At 44.2% G+C, this 17,589-nt stretch overlaps 1 long non-coding RNA gene across 1 annotated transcript in view; it reads right to left on the minus strand.

The window, feature by feature from the left end:
• Positions 1–673: 673 nt before the first annotated feature.
• LOC115086239 overlaps positions 674–17,589 on the minus strand; it is a 46,021-nt gene continuing 29,105 nt past the window's right edge. The window contains exons 2-3 of the long non-coding RNA XR_003855179.1: positions 1,944–2,057; positions 674–1,232 (exon numbers count right to left, since the gene is read on the minus strand). This is a non-coding gene — a long non-coding RNA (uncharacterized LOC115086239). The remainder of the gene's footprint in view (positions 1,233–1,943; positions 2,058–17,589) is intronic.

Genomic DNA, 17,589 nt, shown 5'->3' on the forward strand with positions numbered 1-17,589 from the left:
AAAAAAAAAAGGTGGCAGGTGAATGCTAAGATATAAAATGGCTGAGAGAAGAAAATTCACATTAGATCTGAGAGGAAACAGAGAAAAAGGATAAAAAGGAAGAAAATGATAAAGGAATTTTAAAAACATATGCAAATAGTTAAAGGATAGAAAGAAAAGGAGAAAAAAGAAATAAAGGAAGAGGGACAATAAAAGACCAAGATGTATAAAAGTCTGAAAATATTTTATAAAAAAAAATATTAGTGTGCTGCATTATAAAGTAACATGGAACAACAAGAGTATACAGCACTGGTCAGGTGGAAGAATGCTTTGTTTACTTCTTGGGCTCTAGTGTGCTTAAGTATGGTATATTTAATTCAAAATTAAAAATTCACAATAATATTACACAGGATACTATATGTGGTAAACTGGAATTTCTTAATGAGAACAATGGTACACAGTGCTAGCAGCCATGTATGTCCTGGAGAGAACTGGGGTCTTTATAAGTTGTAAAGCATCTTTTTTGTTGATTATTTGAAAAGAATTACAGCCTTAAAAAACTGCCATTGGAAATGGATTCTGGGGTTGAAGAAATTGCACATTTTTAATTTTGTTTATGGTGTTTATATACTACATTTCCTAAAATATTCATTCACAAAGCGCAAGATGAGCAAAATACAACATTCCCAGATGGACAGATGTGTTTGTTTGTGTATAAAATGGGTGGAGAGGACAGAGTAATGGAAAGGTGCCGCAAAGCTATGAAAATCGCTCTCTCATCTAATAGTCTGCTTGGCAGCTATGAGACACAACTAACATAGGAGGCAAATTTTTTTTCTTTTTAAATTGGCACGTCGCTTACAGGCCTATGGGTACTTTGGACTTTGTACCTGCGAGTACACATTCAAAGGGAAAGTCCCTGGCAAGCCAGTATCATGGGTACTTCCGTATCTGTGGGCTTTGTGCCTGCTTTCCAGCAGGTGAAAAGTCAGCTCTGTACAGCACACACTGGGATTTCAAAATGAAATCCCCATGTATTGTCTGCCAGTTACACCCAACTCCCTGCAGTCGGGGAGGACAATTTTCAGCCAAAGATTTTACCAGGGCAACTTCTTAGGTACCCAGGTAAAATTGTTTGAAAATTGTCCTTACATCATCAACAGCAGCATCTCAACCTATCCCAGGTTAGTTTGGAATTCATCATAGATCTCTGTCTGTCCACCTTTTCCAACATCTTCCTGGATCTCTTCTTCCTGTAGGTCGAAATTGAAGAGTTCTTACGGAACGTCCCATGTTCCATTCTAACTACATGTTGTTTCCATTGTCGTTTAAAGCATTTGAGTTTCTCATTCACAGAACAGATAATACTATCTTGTCTATAGTTTTTAACTGATCATACAGTTTTCATTTCTGATGCCTGAATTTTTCTGACTTCTTTATTATATATAACTTGTGTTTTGAAACCATAAAATAGTGTTGGTGCTGCCATGACGTTATAAAATTTAAGTTGTTTCTCATAGATGTTTTCATATTACAGTACCAAGTGCAAGCTTTGAAATTCAAAAACTGTTTTGCATGCCCACTGGATAGAAAACTGTAAAATGCAAAAGTACTCTGGCACATGCCTGTACAAACAGATTTATTTACATCCTGATTAAAACTTCCTGAAAGGGCGTTGAGGACATTTACAAGCTGAATAAAACTGAATAGGCATATAATGTATCGTGGTTTCTAGAGACTCACAAAGCTTCTAGTACCCTTCAGTGTAGTCCCAGTTGTAACAGAAACAGTTGGTTAGGTTTTGGGACTCCTTAATTCTTTGTTACGTATGGAACAGAAAAAAAATTCTGGGGCATTACTGATCAATTTAACAGAAGTCTTTGAGGTATTCTTCCTCCACAAGATTATCTAATAAACTGCAAGCTTCTTCAAAGTCATACCACATAATCATAAATAGCATTTACCTGTACTGTAGTTAAAGGCCTCTTGCAGCACCTGATCTGTCTCATTTTTATTTTCTGCTGTGTTAGTGTGGGGGGCTTCCTCTTTAACCATCATATCTTGTTCTTTTTCATGGTCTACAGGAAATAAATTACAGCATTAACGCTTTGCATTCATTTTATTTCTACAGTGCCTAGACATGGATGGTATCTTTCAAACCAGCCTGCGTGTGTTCACATTTGCGCTAATTCATCGGCCCGCACCCAAGGACATGCCATTTTATAACATACACGTGCATATGCTCGCATGTTATAAAACAGCCCGGCTGCGTGCACATCTGCCATATTTTAAGTGGAAGCACGTACGTGCGCGCAAATCCCACTTCTACCACATATATCGGGAGATTTTAAAAGGGGCACGCGCCAACAATTTCCCCAGTTTTACCAGTTTGTCCCCAGTTCACTCAGTTAATAGACTGGGCCTCCAACCCCCCCCCCCCCGCCCCCCAGTTTAACAGCCTTCATCCTCCCAGTTAGCCCCAACCTTTAAAGCCCCGCAGATCTGCCTAGTTTTAATTTTTAACATATACAGCATCCATTGCAGAAGTAAAGTTATGCAGAAGAGGACTTCAGCATGTACCGAGCTGTGTTAGTATTTACCTGCACATCTCAGGTTCATGCCCTGAAATGCCCCTGCCCAGACCACGCCCACATTCCGCCCCCTTTTGAAAACTTTCGAGATTTGCGCGCTGAGGGAGATACGTGCATACCTTGCCAGCTTCTAAAATCCACTCGGTATGCTTGAGCCCGACGTATTCATGCATCCCCTAATTGATGCATGCCCGGCTTTTAAAATTCACCATAAGTTAACCTCATGAAGAAAAGAATCTGACGAATGCAACCTCTGGACCATAAGGCACACCCCAGAGAATGTGGCTGATGACACACGCATTCTGAAAGTCTAAATTACTCTGCTGTTCAAAAACAATTTCCCTGCATAAGGATTAATTATCTTTTGGCAAAACGGATTGGCAAAAGCCCCTGAAGCAGTTTTGCACGAAACATATCATGTCGGGCTGGATTCCTCTTTATTATTTATTTATTTATTTATTTATTTATTTAACATTTTTATATACCGAAATTCATGTAGCAAAAATTACATATCAATTCGGTTTACATTATAACATTAAACAGGCAAGACAGAGTGCAATTACATCGAACAGGAGGATAAACTTGGATCAAGTAACTGGGGATTAAAGAACAAGAAGATATAATAAATAATGTAGTACTCGAAAGGACCTGGCTAAATATACAGTAGACACGTTACAAGGTGCATATATTTGGGAAGATTTAGAGTAAAATTATTGGTATGGATAGAAGGCTTGTTCGAATAGCTAAGTTTTGAGTCTCTTTTTAAAAGCGATAGGGCAAGGTTCTTTCCGGAGGTCTGGTGGTAGAGAGATCCCTTGCGCGGGGCCTGCTGTGGATAGAGTGCGTTTATTTAATGAGGATTTGATGGTTGGGGCGAGGAGAGTATCTTTATAGGCTGTTCTCACCGGTCTGGAGGGTATATGTGGCTGCAGAGGGATATTGAGTTCCAGAGGAATGAGCTTGTGTATAGATTTATGTATGATTGTTAGTACTTTGTAGGAGATTCTGAACTTGATTGGGAGCCAGTGTAGGTTTTTCAAGATGGGGGTAATATGATTTCTTTTGTTAGATTTAGTTAGAATCCTGGCTGAAGCGTTTTGGAGCATTTGTAATGGTTTTATTGTGTTGGTTGGGAGGCCAAGTAGGAGGGAGTTACAGTAGTCAATTTTTGAAAAAATGATTGCTTGGAGAACTGTCCGGTAGTCTTGGAAATGGAGGAGCGGTCTGAGTCGTTTCAGAACTTGCAATTTATAGAATCCGTCCTTAGTGGTATTATTAATGAATCTCTTAAGGTTTAGTTGATTGTCCATGATGACTCCGAGGTTGCAGTTTGGTGGTTTCATTTGGAACTGTTAGACCTTTTTTCTTTGTTTGGGGATCTGTAGCTTGTTCTGTTTTCCCTGTAGGAAGTATATTGGTGTTCTAGAGCCTGGTATAATATTTGCAGTGCTACCTTTCATAAGTAGAATTTTTTCTGTTTAGAGTCTGGTAAGGCAAGTTTGCTTTATAGGTTTCAAAAGCACTTTTTATTGGGTTTTGCTGAAGCCTAAATTAAAAAAAAAAATGTTTCCACCAGTCTACAGAGGTACAATTGAATGGCAGTATTAGGGGATCCATGATGGTTTTCTCTTTTCCCTCTTTTTCTCCCTTTCTTTTTCCTCATCACTATATTGAGGTGCATTGTAGCAGATATCCTAGAAGATGCAGCTTAGTTATACTTGATGAGATCAACATAGAGAAGGTGTGTGTACAGCAGCATTCTAACATCTCAATATGTTTGACCGGCAAGCAGGGAAACTCAAAGGAATACGCTAGTAGCACTGTTATACAGCACAGATTGGCATCCTACAATATTCATGGTTTGAAGATGCCAGCCAAGAGAAGAACAACATCTTATTTGCAAGAAAAAAGTGGTGGATTTGATCATCCTTCAGGAAACACAATTGAAAGATTTCCAACACAAGCAACTGCATTGAGGTTGGATTTTGCAAGTTTATTTTCGTTTAGTCTAATAAAAAAGAGGATCTGCCATATTTATGAAAAAGGTGCTTACATTTTCTTCTGGAGAGAAAACAAATATTGACTCAGAGTAAGTGAGTTGCAGTGATGGGACAATGGGCCCAAACTATATGTTATTTCTGTACATGGACATACTTCCAGGGACCATAATTCTTATAATACTATATCTCAGTTCTTGCACAAAATCGACACACCTAGTATAAGAATTTTTTTTAGGGAGAAATGAGGAAAGACTTTAATGAAATCCTGGATCCTAGCACAGGCCAGATGTTATAAGGTGTGCTGGGCTGTATGCATTGTTTTACCCATCAATATATGCACATATTTGCGCACAGACTTTACTCTCCATGCAGCAATTAGTTTTCATGCAAAAATGTACTCAAAAACCAATTTAAAACTGTGCGCACAAATTAGTGCCTTTCCATTTAAATTCCATAAAGACATTAGCAATTGATCCCTAATGCAGAGGCATGTAGGCTTAACACTTATGGACATTAATCATTTGTGTTTTCAGATTATCCACTGGGGGTACCTTGATTTTTTTTTTCTGCACACCTGTGGCATAGCCACAGGTGGGCCTGGTTGGCCATGACCCACCCACTTTTCACGCAGGCCTTCCCAATTTGTTTGTACACTGGTAAGTTTCTCTATAGAGCCCATAGCAAGCCATCAGCATAACTACTTACAGTTAAAGAAGTCTTCAGTAGTGGTACAAAGTGAGCAAGAACATAAAACATAAGAAATTGCCATGCTGGGTCATAAGAACATAAGAACATGCCATACTGGGTCAGACCAAGGGTCCATCAAGCCCAGCATCCTGTCTCCAACAGTGGCCAATCCAGGCCATAAGAACCTGGCAAGTACCCAAAAGCTAAGTCTATTCCATATTACCGTTGCTAATGCAGTAGCTATTCTGTAAGTGAACTTAATAGCAGGTAATGGACTTCTCCACCAAGAACTTATCCAATCCTTTTTTAAACACAGCTATACTAACTGCACTAACCACATCCTCTGGCAACAAATTCCAGAGTTTAATTGTGCGTTGAGTAAAAAAGAACTTTCTCCGATTAGTTTTAAATGTGCCACATGCTAACTTCATGGAGTGTCCCCTAGTCTTTCTATTATCCGAAAGAGTAAATAACCGATTCACATCTACCCGTTCTAGACCTCTCATGATTTTAAACACCTCTATCATATCCCCCCTCAGCTGTCTCTTCTCCAAGCTGAAAAGTCCTAACCTCTTTAGTCTTTCCTCATAGGGGAGCTGTTCCATTCCCCTTATCATTTTGGTAGCCCTTCTCTGTACCTTCTCCATCGCAATTATATCTTTTTTGAGATGCAGCGACCAGAATTGTACACAGTATTCAAGGTGAGGTCTCACCATGGAGCGATTCAGAGGCATTATGATATTTTCCATTTTATTCACCATTCCCTTTCTAATAATTCCCAACATTCTGTTTGCTTTTTTGACTGCCGCAGCACACTGATCTGACGATGTCAATGTGTTATCCACTATGACGCCTAGATCTCTTTCTTGGGTTGTAGCACCTAATATGGAACCCAACATTGTGTAACTATAGCATGGGTTATTTTTCTCTATATGCATCACCTTGCACTTATCTACATTAAATTTCATCTGCCATTTGGATGCCCAATGTTCCAGTCTCACAAGGTCTTCCTGCAAGGGAAGGGTCCATCAAACCCAGCATCCTGTTTCCAACAGAGGTCAAACCAGGCTACAAGAACCTGCCAAGAATCCAAACACTAAGAATATCCAATGCTACTGATGCCAGTAATAGCAGAGGCCATTCCCTAGGTTAACTTGATTAATAGCAGTTAATGGACTTCTCCTCCAAGAACTTATCCAAACCTTTTTTAAACCCAGCTACACTAATTGCACTAACCGCATCCTCTGTGTTAGTGGGAAAAATTAGTGTGGGAACCAGATGTGAAAGAAGATCAACCAGAGCCAAAATCAGAAGAGTCTGTACAGCAGCAACAAGATTGTCAGCAGTACTGGGAAAATCATGAGCTGCAGGCTGAAGTTCTTGAAGCACTGTGCTGCCCAAGAGGAATCTATGGTTGTGCAGTAGGGATGTGCATTAGTTTAAAGTGAAATTGCAAAACGCATTGAATAAAGCTAATTTATTTCATTTAGTGGGAACCCCAAACCGAATCAAAGCCCCTCCCAAAATAAAACAAACCTTATTGTTTTGTTTCAGTTTAAACTAATGCATTGGGTCTAGACCTAGGCCCGAAGCCAGGGCCTTGCCTAGAGCATAGGCCGAGACCCAAAGCAGGCGCCGCAGCCTAAGCCTGAGCATGATGCCGGCACCCCAGCCTAGGTCCAAAGTTGTGGCCTCGCCTAGGGACTAGGCCGGGGTCCATACAGGAGCCATGGCCTAGGTCTGAGCATGATGCCGGGGATCTTAGTGGATGCACAGGCCAACTCTGGACCTCAGCTGAGACCCCTGAAAATTAAAAAAAAAAATCTTAACTGATCCTTTAGTATCTGACATAAGCTTAGTCCCAACACCGATCCCTCAGCTCGGACCCAGGCCTGATGCAACAACATGAACCAAAGGCTGGGTTCTGACAACAAGGCCTCAGCCTAAACCAGGGCCCTCACCCAGGCCCAATGCCATTAGTCGACCAAAAGCCGCGTCCCAAACCTGGGGCCTCGGCCCGGACTCAAACGCAATGCCGCAACCTGACACAGAGACTGGGATCCAACATTGGAGCCTTGGCCTAAACCTAGGCCCAATGCTGCAACCTGACCCAGAGGCTGGGTCCCAACGCCTGGGCCTCAGGACCCAGGACGAATGCCATGACCCAAACTGGAGGTTGGGTACAAATGCCGGGACCTTGACACAGACCTAGGCCTAATTCTGGGCCCTTAGCCAGGAGGCTGGGTCCTGAAGCCTGGAACTCGCACCAGGGTCAGACCCAGACCTCGGAAACCAGGTATGGGAGTTCCTCTTTGGATTCCCTTCTTTCCTCGGCTCTTCAATGCCAAATATTGGTGTCCATTGGGGTTGCATTGGAGTTAATTCACTCTGGTGTGACCTCAGTGGATACTGTTATTTGGCATTGAAGAGCTGAAGAAAGAAGAGCACGAGAAAAGGAGATTTCTGGCCTGAGCTCCAAGGCCTAGGCCTAACCCTGGACCGAGGCCCAGGCGTCGGGACACAGAGTCCTGTCTGAGGCCCCGGAATCAGGTCTTAGTCCAGTCCTAGGCTTGGTCTTTGGCCTAGGCTGAGGCTCAAGCATCAGGACCTGGCCTCCTGGTGGGGTCGCGGCGTCAGCTCTGGGTAAAGGCCAAGGTCTCAACGTTGGGACCCAGCTTCTGGGCTGTGGCTTCAGGCCTTGGTGCAAGTTCCTTCCTTGGCTGAGGCGTTGGCTTTAAGTAGGCTAAGGCTGCGATGACCTACCATGACCTTGACCTATGCAAGTCCAAGGTTTTGACCTAGTCCTTGTCGGCAGATCCCCACTGGACCATGTAAGTTGGGGCTGGGGGAATCCTGGCCCAGGCATTTTCCCAGGATGGAGACTTCACTTTCCTTTTTTGGCCGTTTTTTTTTTTTATTGCTTGATTTGTTTTTTTCACACAAATGAAATGAATCAAACAATCCTTGAGCCTTGAGCGCCCCAATTGCACAGGCGTATACAGGCGTGCATTCATTCACCGCCGGCGGGGGCTGTTGGAGGCCGCTTTCGCCGCCGGCACCCTCCGCCTCAGTGAATGCGCGCCCGCCGGCTCCCGCCTCGATGAATGCGTGCCCGCCTGCTCCCGCCAGTAAGTTTACTTTTATCACACTTTATTCCCTTTTGTTTTAACTTTCACCCTGTGCCTTGCTTCGGGTGCAAGGTGATGCATATAGGGAAAAATAACCCATGCTATAATTACACAATGTTGGGTTCCATATTAGGTGCTACAACCCAAGAAAGAGATCTAGGTTTCATAGTGGATAACACATTGAAATCATCGGTTCAGTGTGCTGCGGCAGTCAAAAAAGCAAACAAAATGTTGGGAATTATTAGAAACGGAATGGTGAATAAAACGGAAAATGTCATAATGCCTCTGTATCGCTCCATGGTGAGACCGCACCTTGAATACTGTGTACAATTCTGGTTGCCGCATCTCAAAAAAGATATAATTGCGATGGAGAAGGTACAGAGAAGGGCTACCAAAATGATAAGGGGAATGGAACAGCTCCCCTATGAGGAAAGACTAAAGAGGTTAGGACTTTTCAGCTTGGAGAAGAGACGACTGAGGGGGGATATGATAGAGATGTTTAAAATCATGAGAGGTCTAGAACGGGTAGATGTGAATTGGTTATTTACTCTTTCGGATAGTAGAAAGACTAGGGGGCACTCCATGAAGTTAGCATGGGGCACATTTAAAACTAATCGGAGAAAGTTCTTTTTTACTCAATGCACAATTAAACTCTGGAATTTGTTGCCAGAGGATGTGGTTAGTGCAGTTAGTATAGCTGTGTTTAAAAAAGGATTGGATAAGTTCTTGGAGGAGAAGTCCATTACCTGCTATTAAGTTCACTTATAGAATAGCCACTGTCATTAGCAATGGTAACATGGAATAGACTTAGTTTTTGGGTACTTGCCAGTTCTTATGGCCTGGATTGGCCACTGTTGGAAACAGGAGCTGGGCTTGATGGACCTTTGGTCTGACCCAATATGGCATTTTCTTATGTTCTTAACCATGTTGTCCTCTGGCATCCCCAGTAATGTGGTGCATGGATAAAAATGTGCTCCCTGTATTGCCTGTGTGCCCTCTTGCGTCGCAAGCCCTGCCACTTACTAAGATAGTGCTTACGACACCGTTGATTTCTGCGGGCCGTGTTGCTTCAGACGAGGAGGAGCGCGTCTTGCCATAAGTAGTCCAATGCCCCGTGGCTGGAAGTCATTTCCTTGGCCACAGGGGCTGAAGAAGGAGACCTACTACAGACATCAGATAAGTCGGGATGTTGAAAGAGCTTATTTTTTAAGCCTTATTGAAAATCTTTTATGCCTATGGGGTTGATTACAATTATTAACCTCATCTATTAATACCCGTTTTCGGGATTATAATTTTGCCGGGACATTTACAATTGCTGTTTCATAGTCCTTGGAGGAAAGTTTTTTCACCATTAGCAACAGTAAAAAATAATTTTAAAATATACACTTTAAAAGTTAGCACTTGGTGTTCATCACATATAGAAAAACAATGGACGGAGGGGGTCCGTTTATGATTATAATTTATAGTCACATTACCCCTGGTGGGGATTTATGACAACAATATATGAAACGTTCCTCCCTTTGTCTTAAATATTTTTTCTTGAATACATTCTTGAACACATTTATAAGGATGTTGAAACTTTTTTACCCTGGTTTGGGATTTAGAAGGTCTAGGGTTTTCTACAAATAATTCTTCTATAAACAATTTATTACGAAGGATTTGTATGGTGGTTATTCAATTGATCTTTAGGAATTCCTCCAAAGTATTTTGGTGCTCACTGTGAGTCTTGACATATATTTCCAGGCCATTAATACTGGTTTAATCAGAATATGATTTTTGAGATTACTAGGGATGTGAATCGGGCTTCGGATGATTGAAAATATAGGACGATATTTTCAAAATCGTCAGAAATCGGGGGCTCCCCCAAAATGATAGGAAATACCCACGATATTGATCGTGGGGGTTCTCTTATCGTTTTGGGGGAGGGCTGGAAAAACGGCACACAAAAATAACCCCTAAACCCACCCCGACCCTCTAAAACGAAACCCTTTGCTTCCCCCACCCTCCCGACCCCCCCAAAAACATTTTACAGTTACCTGATGGTCCAGTGGGGGTCCCAGAGTGATCTCCCGCTCCTGGGCCGTCGGCATCTTTAAAAATGGCTTGGGCCATCCAGTGCTTCTACCATGTGACAGAGGCTGGCCAATGGCACGGACACCCTGTCACATGGTAAGGGCAAAGGGCCATCGGCGCCATTTTGATTAGTGGCAGCCGATGGCCCGGGAACGGGAGATCGCTCCCGGGACCCCCACTGGACCACCAGGTACCTGTAAAATGTTTTTTTGGGGGGGTCAGGAGGGTGGGGGAAGCAAAGGTTTTAGTTTTAGAGGGTCGGGGTGGGTTTTTTGTTTATCGGCTCGGGCGCAGGCGATAAACAAAACCGCGATCGGGCCCGATGCAAAAAAAAACCCACATGTGAATTGGAACCGTAATCCGAACCGATTCCAGTTCTGATTCACATCTCTAGAGATTACAAGGTAAATCAGAATGCCGAACATGCATAATACCTATAAGGGGCTTCAGAGATGTTAGTTCATTAGCTAAGTTAGGCATGTCAAATTTAAACTCTCCTGAGAGCCATTCCCAGACGAACCTTAGGTGGCAGGCCACATTGTAGAGACAAAAATCAGGCATGTTGAGGCCCCTACATTTCTTGACATGAGTCAACTTAGCATAACTTGGTTTTGCACGCTTACCCCTCCTAATGAAATTATTGTCTAAATAACAGAGTATATTAATGTCTTTTACAGAGAGCCAATATTGAAGCATTTTAATTTTATATAGTAGCTTAACAAGTAAAGACATTTTAAAGAGAGCACATCTACCAAAAAAAGAAATAGGTAGATCCCACCATGTCTGTAATTTTGCTTGAATTTCTATAATAGTATTGTCAATATTCAAGCGATATAGTTTAGATAAGTCTTGCATAAAAGGATGCCCATTGAAATGGAAAATGACCAGGCCAAGAATGTTTAGTATATAACAAAATTGGCAAGGCCTTGGACTTAGAAAAATGTACTTTTAACCCTGCAAAGCTTCCAAATTGTTCTATTAACCCCAGAACTGTAGGGAGAGATTTGATGGGGTTCTTCAAAAAGACCAGCATGTTGTCTGCGAAAAGGCAGATTTTCATTTCAGTTTTACCCAATAACAGGCCTCTTAAGCTAAGATCATCTTTGATTTTCAGAACTAGATGTCGTGCTGCGATGGAAGGGAGCGCTAGGGGGTACTCCCCATAGCGGGATGAGTGATGTGCGCCCTTGCGGTGAGACAAAGCATTGTCTGGGAATGGAGCTTGGAACTCTGGAGACAAGATGTGGAGCTTGGAACTCTGAAGACAAGACATGGTGAGCAAGGTCCCTAAAGCGCCCTACACAGCTCGTAGGCTGGTCGTGGACCACACTGTCCTCTACATGCCCTGCACAGCCGGATGGCTGGTCACGGACCACAAGAGGAGCAAGAAAGCTCTAGACACAGACACAGGTCAGGAACAAGTTACCCCTTGAAGCCTCCGGAGTCAGAACAGGATATAGTCTTTAAAACACGGAACTTGGAAACAGGAAGCTCGGATCACTTAAAAACAAGGAACCTCCGGAGGCACGGGTACTCAGGACCTGGAACATCAGGATGTGGACATCAGGACTTGGATATCAGGAACAAAGATGCCAGGCAGGAGCAAGATGCAGCAGAGCAATGGAGGAGAAGCTCCCAGGAGGACTGGCTCCTTGCCAAGGTGAGGAGTGAATGAGCGAGGAGCCCTTTTGTAGGGCTTTGCAGGAAACGCCCAGGAAGGAGTCCAAGGAAGGCCACACCTGTGCTGGCCCTTTAAATCCTGCTGAGAGGCACAGCCTTACCCTAGGGGAAGTGGGCAGGACCCTGGACAGTGGCATCCTGCCGCAGAGGAGAGCAGAAGGAAGCTGGGCTGCTGGCAGGCCCCGAGGCTGGAGTGGCGGCATCCTGCCACAGAAGCGGAAGCTGGGGGCGGCCCCAGTCACGGTGAGACCGGGGATTAAGGCCCTCCTGGGCCGCGGAGTGGCAATGACATCAGCAGCTCCTGCCGCAGAGGTAAGCGCCTGCTCGTAGTGAGACCCAAGCTATTAGGAATTCTGGAATTCCAAACTCTCTTAAAACCCAAAATAAATAGGCCCATTGTACTCTATCAAAGGCCTTTTCAATGTCTAAACTAATTATAATACCATTTTAATTTTCTTTCAGCTTGGACCCAAGAGCTGCTATTAATTTTCTAACATTTGTGACTGTCGCGTACGTCGGTCGCAGATGGCTGCGACCGCTCTGCCTTACCCTTTTTCTTCCCTTTTCCTCCTCTTTGGGCAAGATGGCTGCCTCTGGTGCCGAGTGCCAAAACCCTCGGCGTCTCCAACTCAGCATGGGTGTTTCAGTCCACCATGCTCCTTCCCGTGGCCTCCTAGGGCACACGCGCGCATGTTGCCTACACTCAAATACACGTCATGGCGGGAACCTTGGGGGCGTCCCCACCGCATGACGTCAATACCTCTGGGTATTTAAAGCCTCCACTACGCTACCATCATTGAGTTAGCAAGGACTTAGGTTTAAGCTACTCTGACCGCTCTAAGCTGCTCGCTTAGATGCCTTGCTACCCTTCGGGGATCTCGCTCCTTACGAAGCTCTAGGCACCCGCTCCTTGGGGGCCTCTCGCTTCCAACCACCCTTCGGGGTTCTTACTAACCAGACAACCACTCCTCGGGGGTCTCTCTCTATATATATTTATTTCAGGATCTTCTAGACTATCGGGTACTCGCTCCTCGAGGACCTACCAGTCTGTGTATCCTGCACCACGGACCTTCGATCCCACCATCATCATTTCCAGGAAGACGCCGCACTACACTCTTGTGAGTACCTCTACGATCCGGTGCTCTAACTCTACCCACCAGGCTCGGCCTTGCCCGCACTGCGGGTTCCTAGCTATCTTGAATATCTGGGTGAGATTTCTACATCTGAGACCGTCTGAACATATTGACACCTTGCGGACTTCAGTGCCTTTCCTTCCTGCCTCATACCATCTATCTACAGCAGTACAATAAAGCTTTCCACCTACAAGTGTCTGCTCTCTGAGATTAGCCTATTGCTATGGTTCCCCATGGGGCCCCTTCCTGTGGGAGGAGTCATCTCCATAGCGACTAAGGGTCCACACAATGCCACAAAAACAACAGTGACACCATGTCTACCACATACAAAACCCATTTGGTTTGGGGCTATCAGTGTAGGGATCACTAAATTAAGACATTTTGCTGTTATAGATGCCAAGATCTTAACATCCACATTGATAAGGGAGCTCGGCCTATAACATTCTGGAAACTCCATATTTTTCCCGGCCTTTGGAAATACAGTGATCAATGCTTGATTAGCATATTTAGGTAAATGATCCTTGCAAACACAGAGATTGGACATCTGTAATAAGGGAATAGCTGCTTCTGTCCTCAAAATTCTGTAGTATTCAGATCTCAGATCATCCAACCCCAGGGCATTAGCTAGTTGTAACCTATTCATTGTAGAGGTAACCTCCTCAGCAGTAATAGATTATGCTAGACCCTGTAATTGAGCAAGGGACAGTGTAGATAATTTAAGCTTCTGAAAAAAGAGTCACATATTTCTATAGAAGAGGGAGATGCAGAGTACAGTCTTTTACAAAATTCAACATAAATATAAGAGATTTCTGGCATAGTATAAAAGGTCTGACCTTTCCCATTCTGTATTTTTAAGATAAAACTCCTAGGTTTTGAATTTTTAACCATTGAAGCCATGAGTTTACCAGCTTTATTACCATATCTAAACATATGGCCTCTAAAGTGCATTAGATTCTGAATTTCCCTCTGAAATATAAGCTGATTGAGGCACATCCTTATTTCTTTTATTTGGATCAAAACATTGTTGCTACTACTCTTAACATGAATGGCTTTTAGCTTTTTAAGATGTTCATTTAAAACTAATATTTGCTTATCTCTCATTTTGTTCCATTGTGCTGAGTATGCAATTATATGCCTACACATAATCGCCTTCTCAGCTTCCCAAAAAATTATCTGCTGAAATAGCAGTTGTTTGTTTAATCTGTGCATAGTCTTGCACTTTTGCTGTAAATACCCCTGAAATTCTTTATCTTGATATAGAGATAGATGCAATCACCATTTGAAAGATGAATTACATGGCATAGGAGATTTAAACACAATCGACACAGGAGCATGGTCAGACAATACAATAATGCTAATATCAGCAGTTGACACATGGGGAAAAAGTAGACCAAGAGATAAGCAAGTAATCAATTCTGGAGTAGCTGTTAGGAGAGTTGGAATAGAATGAGAGCAATCGCTATACATATATGAGCTGAAACTCATCTAGGTCAAAGTGGAAAAATGTACAGTGGAGTGCCTCAGAGATATGTATTTGGCCCGGTGCTTTTTAATATATTTATAAATGATTCTGAAAGGAGTACAACGAGTGAGGAGATAAAAATTGCAGATGACACAAAATTATGCAGAGTAGTTAAATCTCAAGTGGATTGTGATGAATTGCAGGAGACTGGAAGATTGGGCTCCCAAATAGATGAAATTTAACATGGACAAGTGCAAAGTGATGCATATAGGGAAAAATAACACTTGCTGTAGTTACACAATGTTAGGTTCTATCTTAGGAGTTACCACCCAGGAAACAGATCTAGGTGTCATAGTGGATAATACATTGATATTGTCAGCCCAGTGTGCTATGGCGATCAAAAAAGCAAAGAGAATATTAGGAATTATTAAGAAGTGAATGAAAAATAAAACAGAGAATGTCATAATGCATCTGTATTGCTCCATGGTGAGGCTGCACCTTGAATGCTGTGTGCAGTTCTAGTCACCGCATCTCAAAAAGGATATAGCTGCAGTGGAGAAAGTGAAGAGAAGGGTGACCAAAATGATAAGGGACATGGAACAGCTGCCCTATGAGGAAAGGCTAAAGAAGTTAGGGCTGTTCAGTTTGGAGAAGAGACGACTTAGGGGAGATATGATAGAAGTCTACAAAATCATGAAAGAACATGAACAAGTTAATGTAAATCAGTTATTTACATTCTCAGATAACAGAAGAACCAAGAGGCACTCCATGAAGTTAGCAAGTTGTTATTGTTTGTAAGGTTTTGGGTGGACCCTTGGACACTGTGGCTGCTGACCACGCCCACGGGGGGAAGTCCCTTGAGGAGCCACAGGTCAGGCTCAGCTTAGGACACACAACACAGATAGATCTTTTATTAACAGTATTGAGGAGCCACCAGCGGTGGCAGTGTGAAGAGATATTAAGCCCGGCTGGGCTAGTAGTCCCTCAGGGCTCTGGAACAGCGATCCCACAATGGCTGTGCTGTAGTGAAGAGAAACTGAGATAGTAAGTACAATGAAGTATATGCAGGGTTTTGGAATAGAGCCTCGTTGGTTGAGTACTCACACAGCGGTTTCTCTCGGTAGGAAACACAGGAGCTGGAGTAGAGGCAGGCCCTCGAGGAGCGAGTACCTGGTTCCAGGGAACAGCTCTGAGAGAAGTAGATGGTAACTCACTGATGGTGTAGGCAGCGGTATCTTCCAGGCAGAAATAGTGTTCAGGCAGTGAATCCGGGAACATGGGCCCTCGAGGATCGAGTACCGGTTCCAGACAGCGGCCTGAAAGAGAAGAGAGAGGTCCCTGAGGAGCGGGGTACCCCAAATAGAATAAGTCCAATAATGGAGAGGCAGAGTAGTTAGGTACAGAGAGCGAATCCCATCCGTAATGAGTTCCTGTATGAATACCTTTGCTAACTCGATTAGCTGGCAGTTGTGTAGGCTTTTTGTATCCGGGATGCGTGACGTCATCACAGGGGGATGCCCCTGAGGTTCGCGCCAAAGAAAATATTTGAAGCAAGGCCATGTGGCATGCGCCCTAAGGCAGCTGGACAACATGGCAGGAGGCAGCGCCCAAGCTGGACCGGGGACGCAGGAGAGGATGGCAGGCAGACGCCGTGGCAGCCAGACGTCCATCAACCGCGGGAGGAGTCGCCAGAGAGGTAAGGAGGGTGGAGTGGAGACGCTGGGCAGCGACAGTCGTAACACAAGTAGCTCAATTTAAACAAATCAAAGAAAATTATTTTTCACAGCACATAGTTGAGAGTGCGAGAGCTCGCAATATCTATAGCGGGACCCAAACTGTAGAATACCTTACCAACACATTTGAAACTAATGTCAGATAAAAGGAAATTTAAGGCCGAACTTAAAACCTGGCTTTTTAAGTGCACGAACACAGAAAATGAACTACAGGCAGTTGTCTAAAAGAAGTTCTTTAATGTTTGTTAGTAGTTTTAGTAGAGTTTATTTTAGCACTATCTTATGAACAAATGTTATCCTGTTTTTATACTGTTTTTTATCTTTTTAACAGCTAAACTTTCTATTGATGTTCCTTTTAAATTTTTAGCTATCACTATTTATTGAATATTTTATTGTATTTCCTAAATGTATTTAAACTGTAAACCGTTATGAAGGCCATGGCTAATGTGACGGTATATAAAACAATCAACCTAATAAATGAAGGTTGACCAACGTGCCGCAAAAGCGCAGTAGAGAGCAGCTCTACCGCGCATGCGAGCACGTCGGTCAGAGTGTGCCTCTTAAAAATGGCGCTGCAGGAGCGGCGGCGGCCCGAAGGGCAGGAGCGGCGGCGGTGGCACCGGCCCGAAGAGCAGGAGCGGCAGGAGCGGCGGCGGCAGACCGAAGAGCAGGAGCGGCGGCGGCCCGAAGAGCAGGAGCAGCAGGAGCGGCGGCGGCCCGAAGAGCTGGAGCGGCAGGAGCCCGAAGAGCAGGAGCGGTGGAGGCAGACTGAAGAGCAGGAGCGGCAGGAGCGGCAGCGGCGGCCCGAAGAGCAGGAGCGGCAGGAGCAGCAGCGGCAGACCGAAGAGCAGGAGCGGCGGCGGCCCGAAGAGCAGGAGCAGCAGGAGCGGCGGCCCGAAGAGCAGGAGCGGCGGCGGCCCGAAGAGCAGGAGCGTGCGGCACCGCCCGAAGAGCTGGAGCGGCAGCGGCCCGAAGAGCAGGAGCGGCGGCGGCATAACCGAAGAGCAGGAGCGGCGGCGGCATGCGCGCAAGGGAGGGAGCGACGGACGGACGGAAGGAACACCCCGGAGATCTTCCGAGGGGGGGAGAGAGGAGTGACTGAGGGGGAGGAGGGAGGGGGGGA

This window comes from Rhinatrema bivittatum, chromosome 2, assembly GCF_901001135.1.
Source record: "Rhinatrema bivittatum chromosome 2, aRhiBiv1.1, whole genome shotgun sequence".
In the NCBI taxonomy this organism is placed as follows: domain Eukaryota; kingdom Metazoa; phylum Chordata; class Amphibia; order Gymnophiona; family Rhinatrematidae; genus Rhinatrema; species Rhinatrema bivittatum.